At 37.2% G+C, this 7,860-nt stretch overlaps 1 protein-coding gene across 2 annotated transcripts in view; it reads left to right on the forward strand.

Annotated features, from left to right (window-relative positions):
* The window catches only part of fras1 (Fraser extracellular matrix complex subunit 1), a 242,061-nt gene that overhangs the window by 75,902 nt on the left and 158,299 nt on the right, over positions 1-7,860 (forward strand). The window lies entirely within an intron of this gene.

Consider the following 7,860-nt stretch of genomic DNA (forward strand, 5'->3'; position numbering starts at 1 on the left):
ACCCCGAGTTGCCCCCGATGCTGCGCCATCAGAATGTAAATGTGTGTGACTGTTTACCTTATGAGCAGGTGGCGCCTTATACGGCAGCCTCGGCCTCGGTGTGTGAATGCGTGTGAATGTTGAATGGTTCCTGTGCTATGTAAAAGCGCTTTGAGTAGTTGTTGAGACTAAAAAAGCGTTATATAAGAACAGTTTATTTACATCTACATTACAACTCAAATTTATTTTGATCTGTAACTATAATATTGACAAAATTCCCCTCAAAAATGCTCCTTTTAATAAACAAATGTTAAATGATAATCTTAAATGGCCTGGTCTTTAATCTTTAAACATAATTTTAGTCCCCACAGATTTTATATGTGGAACAATAAATGTTTTATTCAAAAATAGATCAATTTTCTTTAAACATTGGGTTGGGTCAGTCAATTATTTAACCAAGACGGTCAACTTTATTCGTATGAGGAATTTCTTCAGCAGTATGGTATCCCTGTTACTCCTAGGGAGTGTTTGATTGTTTTCGATGCTATCCCCACAGGTGTAATTGCAACTTTTAGAGGTTATAGGGCTGTTGGTAGAAGTTGCTTCTCTCCACACTGTAAGAATATTAACAAAATAATTTGTCAACTTTTTCAACCTGACATCATTAGTACACCCTCGTTGTTATCACACTGGTCCAGTTTTGTTAAAGATATATGTTGGGACAAGGTCTGGCTTCTCCCGCAGACATTTTGTATGACTAATAAAGTCAAAAAGATTTATTTTAAAGTGCTTCATAGGTTTTACCCAACCAACCACTATTTGAACTGTCTAGATACTTAGCTGATCTTATTTACTCTGAATTCTCCTTGAGCTGGGAAAATGTACTTTTTGGTTTATTTAACTACAACACAAAACTCACCTCTCAATTTTTTTTGACCATATTTTACATCCATAAGTCTAAATTCCAAAGAAAAAGACCTAACTTCATGGAGCTGTCCATTCACATTAAACATTATATTTCTACTATATCCTGTTGCAGTAATCAAAAGGCTGTTAGAACACACACACTATGTGTACTTTTCAAATGATTTATGTAAATTGAGTTTGAGTTTTCTTTTTTATTATATTATTTTATTTGTATCTCCGCTGGCGTCCTTGACCTGTTTGTATTGTACACTTAACGCTATAGCTGTTTGCTCTCTCTCTTGTGTGCGCAAAAAAACATTTTTAAGATTTCTTTTAAATGATTTGCCCAAAATGTGTCAATCAAACTTTTATTTGAGTGGAAGACCTGCCCCCCAGAGACGGGTAAACCAATCAGGCTTATCTCTCCACGCATTTATATTTTATGGGACTTTTACTTACTGCGTTGAAAGTGTCCGGAATACAGTGAGTCTATCCTTTTCAGCTACATGACATCGGCTTCTACTCTTCTAACCTTTTGTTGAAATGCAAAATGTCTAGCTTAATGATATCAAAATAGCAAGAAATTAAAACTAATCTTGTATGGCTACCTTAAACCTAAGTTTTATCTTAACGTTACTGTAAATTTCAGTTAGGCAACTAAGCTAACTAGCTAACCTAGCTAGCTAACAGTTGAGGTGGAGGTTTAGCAATTTGACGTACCCATTAATGTGCTTATTTGCTAGTGAAACACATAACTAACTTCCTTCCCTTACTTTCTCACTTTAATAGAGCTGCTACACAAACAGCACATAACAAAAAAAAACATAAACATCTTATGGTTTAAATCAGCATTGTCTCTGCGACATGACACGAAGAGGATAATCGCAAGCAGCAGTGTAGAAATTCCAGAAGCTGCGACAAAAGCTTTTAGTGGAGCAGATAAGTGCCATTTTTTAGGGTAATCGTTCACTTGTGGATACAAGCACCAAAATTGGTACAATTACTCAGTGGGTAGTGCTCTTTCAAAAAAGTACGTTAGCCATTGCAAAAAAACTTCATGGGAGCCGCGGCGGCCATTTTATTTTCCGCCATAGCCAAATTATGTATATTTGCATGATATCTCCTGAACAAAACATTCCTGCTTAAAGGATGTGTCTACCCCTATGTTTTGATGGTCAATGATTACAATAATACCACCACAACAAAATGAAGGCCTCTAGACAGCTGTTGCGGCCATTTGGGATTCCGCCATAGCCTAATTATGTATTTTCCATCATATCTCTTGAACCGACAAGATAAATCACAGAGGCGATATTTACCCCTATCTTGTGATGGTCGAATTACAATGAGACCATATTCAACATCATAATATCTAGTTTTGAAGTCCTCATATTATTTGGAGAGGACTTGAAGAAGAACAACCCAAACTTTATGAGCAAATCAAGAAAAACTGCATGAACTTCTTCCTCGGAACGTGCCTCTGTCAATTCTTTGAAGAAAAGGTGCTGAAGGAGGATTGCCAGCTCTTCTCCAACTGTTCATCTCATGCCAGAGCAGAGAGTGTGTCTGAAGGAGCTCTTTAGACATGAAAATCAGCCATTCCCTGCTGCCTTGAGTGATGGTGGGAAGCTCCACGCCCCCCCTTTGGCAAGTATCACAGCTTGAAACGCTTCTTGTAGCAGCCAAAGTCTCTTTCTGACTGTTTTGTCACGCACTGCTAATTTAAGGTCTATCCATAGATTTACATTATGTTGAGGTCAGCAGATTGTGAAGGCCATGGCAGAACCTGCAGTTAACTCCTCTTGATGTAATCCACCGTGGATTTTGAGGTGTGTTTCGGATCATTATCCATTTGTAGAAGCCATCCTCTCTTTAACTGCAGCTTTTTCACAGATGGCAAACGACCACAATGTGCTGCAATACACCCCCCCCCCCCACCATGCTTAACAACTGGACAGAGGTTCTTTTCATTAAATTCTGAGCCCTTTCTTCTCCAAACGTACCTTTGCTCATTTCGGCCAAAAGGTTTGACTTTAACCTTATCGGTCCACAGACCTTGGTCCCACTATGCATTGAGCTTGTCTATATGTTAATTTTCCTTCTTCCAACACTGATTTTTGTGGTGAGGACGTAGAAGACATTTTCTTCTGATGACTCTTCCATGAAGACCATATTTGTGCGAGTATCTCTTTATAGTGGAATGGTGTACCAACTCCAGTGTCTGCAGGTCTTTCTGGATGGATCACATAGTCCAACGTGGGTTTGGAATTGCTTTTCTCACAATCCTGCGAGTGGTTCTGTCTGATATTTTTCTTGGTCTTCCAGATCTTGTTTCAACTTCCACTGTTCCTGATGACGGCCATTTCTTAATTACATTCCAAACAGAGGATATTGGCATCTGAAAACGCTTTGCTATCTTCTTCTAGCCTTCACCTGCTTTAAGCGCATCAACTATTTTCAGTTTCAGTTTTCTAGACAACTACTTAGAAGAAGCCATGGTGTTGATTGTTGGGGGGGGTCAGATGAGTCTGGGCATTTAAAACCTTAAGATTGACATCACCTGGTCTTTCCAGACGATGATTGAGAACAATCCATGACGCTGTCAGGTCTCAGCTTTAAAAAGTATGGTGCTATAAACTCTGCAGGGTGCTCAAACTTTTGCAGACGCCATTGTTGTTTTCTGTTATTTTGAAAGTGTAAATGATGAAATAAAATCTAACTTTTTGTGACATATTATACAAATGTCTAATCTGTAATTTGATACCTTTTGGAGATTTGTCCATCTTTTCTTGGCTTCTTTATGCACATTTATACAAATATTTACCTGGGGTGCCCAAACTTTCGAGCCCCACTGTAGAGGCATACTCTGTGAAGTACAAAAGAACAGTCTGAGTTGCTTTTGGCCAAGGAATGAATCTTGGATGGATCATGACCTCTATCCATGTACGGAAGGAGAAGAGCAGTGGTATTCTTTTCTTTCATGCATTCACTGCCTGTGATGTAGTTTCAGCCTTTGGTGACAAAGGGAAAAGAGACTGCTTGGCAAACATAATATATTGGACAAAGCTTCTGAATCTCAGCCAGCTCAGCACTACCCTCCAAGAATGGATGACGTGGACCTGAAGATTTTGAAAGTTTGTGGTCATGATGTACAACAGATCCAGCGAAGTAGGAGGAGTAGATGAAGCCAGGTTGGTAAGTAAGTAAGTAAAGTAAAGGCCATATGAAGCCATTCCTCCTACTCAAGCAACATTGCGGCAGCGTGTAAGCATTCGCCACCAGGCAGCTGCATCTGGAGTCAAGCAACTGTACTCCAGCCAGAATACTGAGTCCTTCTGAGTGGGGATGGACCAAGAAATTGATCATGGCAGATCTTCTGGACAGAGCTATCACCAATTGTAGAAAGCTGTCGCAACTGACCAAATGTGGATGCAAAGCAATGCCGTGGAAGATGTAAATGCTATAACTTTGGTCTTAACTGTACAGCAGCTGTAAGTGCCAAGACTACCAATGTTGGCATACATACATTACAATAACCCACTTAAATAAAATGAACACAAATACAATAATATTATGTGCCTCCAGAAAAGTAAATAACATAAAACCTCCTGTTACTTTGACATGCTTTAATATAATTTTTTCTTGGAATTATGTCACGTTTCGTGGATTTTTTTCACATTATTTACTCTACATACCACTATAGATTCTCAAAACACAAAATAGATATGTATGTAACATCCTTATAGTAAAAAAAAAGGATTCAAAAGGTAAAAACCTTGAAATATGTCCCAATAGTAAAATGATGTGGGCAGATATGTGTTTTCCAATGATGGAAATGGCAGCCATCTTGGAAAATGGCGGCCATTTTGAAAAATTAAGTGGCTAACGTTATTTTTCAAATTATTGGCCCCAGAGGGATAACCACACCAAATTTGGGGCTTGTATCCACTTGTGAACGATTTTCCCCCTTATCTGCCCCACTATTTCACGTAGCGTTAAGTAAAACAAAACGTCCCGCGTTCTCACTTGACATAACTTAACTAAATGTTAGCTGTGTCCCCTAAGCACATGGACAACACAAGATTTTAAAAGTTAAAAAATACGAATATGTCTTCCAAAGTATTGCTACCTTTGAGAAACATTTTCAGAACTTTTTGGAATCTGACAAAAAACGGGTGGGAGCATAATGGAATAAAGTTGTTTTATGTGGTTAAAAATGCAGACCTAGCCAAAGTGGGAATAAATAATATAATTGAAATATATCGCAGAATATTGCAATATTTTAAAATCGCAATAATATTGTATCGAAGTCTGCACTTTATGTAGCATATTGTATTCTGTAGTCCTCTACTGTATTGAATGTGAAACTGTAGGCTATGTTGTCTTGCACACATTTCTTAGCCAGGTCGCCGTTGCAAATGAAAACCTGTTCTCAACGGCCTACCTGCTTAAATAAATTAAAAAATAAATGTTCCTCCCCTTGCTGCTTCTTCAGTGTGATTTAAACCTCAATGTCTGCGGCTATGGCATCAAATCCAATCCCAACACTGAGCTAAAGCAACAATCAATGTCTAATGAATTCCACTCCGCTGGCTCCCAATCCAATGTTAATTAAAAAGAAGTCATCATGCTCACCAAGCCGTGTGCTCCCTCTATTTAAAATGCTCTTCAAATGTGACTCCCTGTCACCTACACTGTGATTTAAAAAAAAAAAAAATATATATATTCATTAGGTATGTCTCTGGCTGTCTTAGGATATCCACTGCCATTATCTACAAGCTTACATTTCCTTATCCTAGAACTATCTTAATATTTCTCTAATGTTCAACACTCAGGGTGAATCGTCTACTACAGATGTGTATGTCTGGATAGGACAGCTCATATATTTGTCGCAGAGCATTTTTTAAGTAACATTTTGACTGAGTGCAGGAATTCATAGATTTTTGGGTTCTCCCCCCAAATATTTTAAATTCAAATTTGGGCTTCAATCATCATTATAAATTAATTTGCAGAAAATATTCTTGATTAATCGTTAAGTCTATAAAATATAAAAAAGTAGTGAATAATGCCCATCTCACCTCCCCAGTGTCCTGAAATTGCATGTTACAAATGCATGTAACAGTCAAAAATCATAACCTATATGACAAAAACAAGCAGCCAACCTGCAGCTTCAGCTTCCTGATTACTAGTTTTCTTTCGATTGACTTTATTATTGGTGCTCTAATTCACACTGGGGTTTGTTTTTTGTTTTATTGTTTATATTTTGTTGACCTTTTTAAATAATATAACAACAAAAATGCAGAGAAAGCTGCCTCAGTGTGATTTCTATTCAATAATCCAATCATATGTAGTTTATTATATAATTCGCCTTCACCTTTTTTCACTGTTTTTATTTCACAATTTTATTTTGCAATGCTTTAAAAACAAAAAATGCACATCCTAATAAAGGCACATACCGTATATGGCAATAGATGTAACAATTTCCTTGCTTGTTCAAAACCAGAAATGGCTCCAGCATCAGAAAATTAAATTAGATTGTTTTAAAATCTGAATGGATAATTGACCTGAAGCTTCAATACATGAAACAATTACCTTTTAAAACTAAATGATATCTTTGTCACCTCTGTTCTACAAATACACATTTACATTATTTTATAATCAGACAGAAAAGTGGCTTGCAAATTTCAAATTCACTTTTTACTGGAGTTTTTATTTCCTGCAAAAGCAACTGCAAGAGTAGAAAACCTTTTAATCGTAGTACTGTAACAATGCAGCAGTCCAGTGCTAAATACCACTCTGTTCTCCCTGAGCCTGAACCATCTCTCTTTATTTGCAGCATAACAATCTGAAATTGGATCAAATTCTTGTACTGCAGCCACATTTTGGTAATTAAATTTGAGGCAGCAGACAGAACCAAGCTCGAGGGACTAAGAGATGAAAAGTTCAGAAAAAAGAGAGCTGAATATATGAAAACATTCGGAGGTTTAGATTATTAGTGTTTATTATCATAAAGTGGCTGTCAAAATTCAGCTTTTGGTCTAGTTTTTAATCTTAAAATGGAAACTCCAACATAAACCCTCTGGCTAGATGCTACCGGCTACACAGCTCACTCTCCATCTATTTTATTTTCTCACTTGTTATTTAGTGAGAAGCTAATGTAGGTGCCAGTCTTCTTGTTTACAGGCAATGTTGTGTGCTGCGGCAGATTTGGTGACCTCTATTCAGTTTTCTTCTCTTTTTACATGTAAATTTACACAAGACATTCTCTGAACCTCCTTCAGGGTTGTTTTCAAACACCTTATACAAATTGTATTATTCCCCTCCTTTTTTCAATTCATATGATTTGTATTTACAAATAAATGACACCTAAACCATTCACAGGCTATGTCTGGACCGCGCTGTTTCACCATTTGCTTGTTCCCACACATTCGACCTCAATCAGTGCAGCGCAGATAAAGAACTGCGTTTGTATCTGTATTGTAATATGTTTTATTAAACCTCCACAGCACTCGCTATGTATTCTACACGCTGTGCATGCCTGATAGTCTTCATATTTCCATTATTGTCAGTTCCATTGTGCTATTAATGTTATGTCAGTTTATGTCCATGGAAATGGACAGTTTGTTGTCGACAAATTTTATATCCATGCTTGGTTAAAGGGACCCACATCCATTTTCTCTTTCTGTCTCTGGGAATTTGTGTACTTTGGTCATGCTTAGTGTGTATTTATGTTAGAGCTGGGCAATATATTGATATTATATTGATATTGTGATATGAGACTATATATTGTCTTAGATTTTGGATACTGTAACATTGTTATCTAGCATAAGTGTTGTATTTTCCCGGTTTTAAAGGCTGCATTACCTTTAAGTGATGTCCTTTACTGAACTTACCAGACTGTTGTAACTGTTCTATTATTTGCCTTCACCCACTTAGTCATTATATCCACATTACTGATGATTATGTATCAAAAAT

Source organism: Etheostoma spectabile, chromosome 5, assembly GCF_008692095.1.
Source record: "Etheostoma spectabile isolate EspeVRDwgs_2016 chromosome 5, UIUC_Espe_1.0, whole genome shotgun sequence".
Taxonomy (NCBI): domain Eukaryota; kingdom Metazoa; phylum Chordata; class Actinopteri; order Perciformes; family Percidae; genus Etheostoma; species Etheostoma spectabile.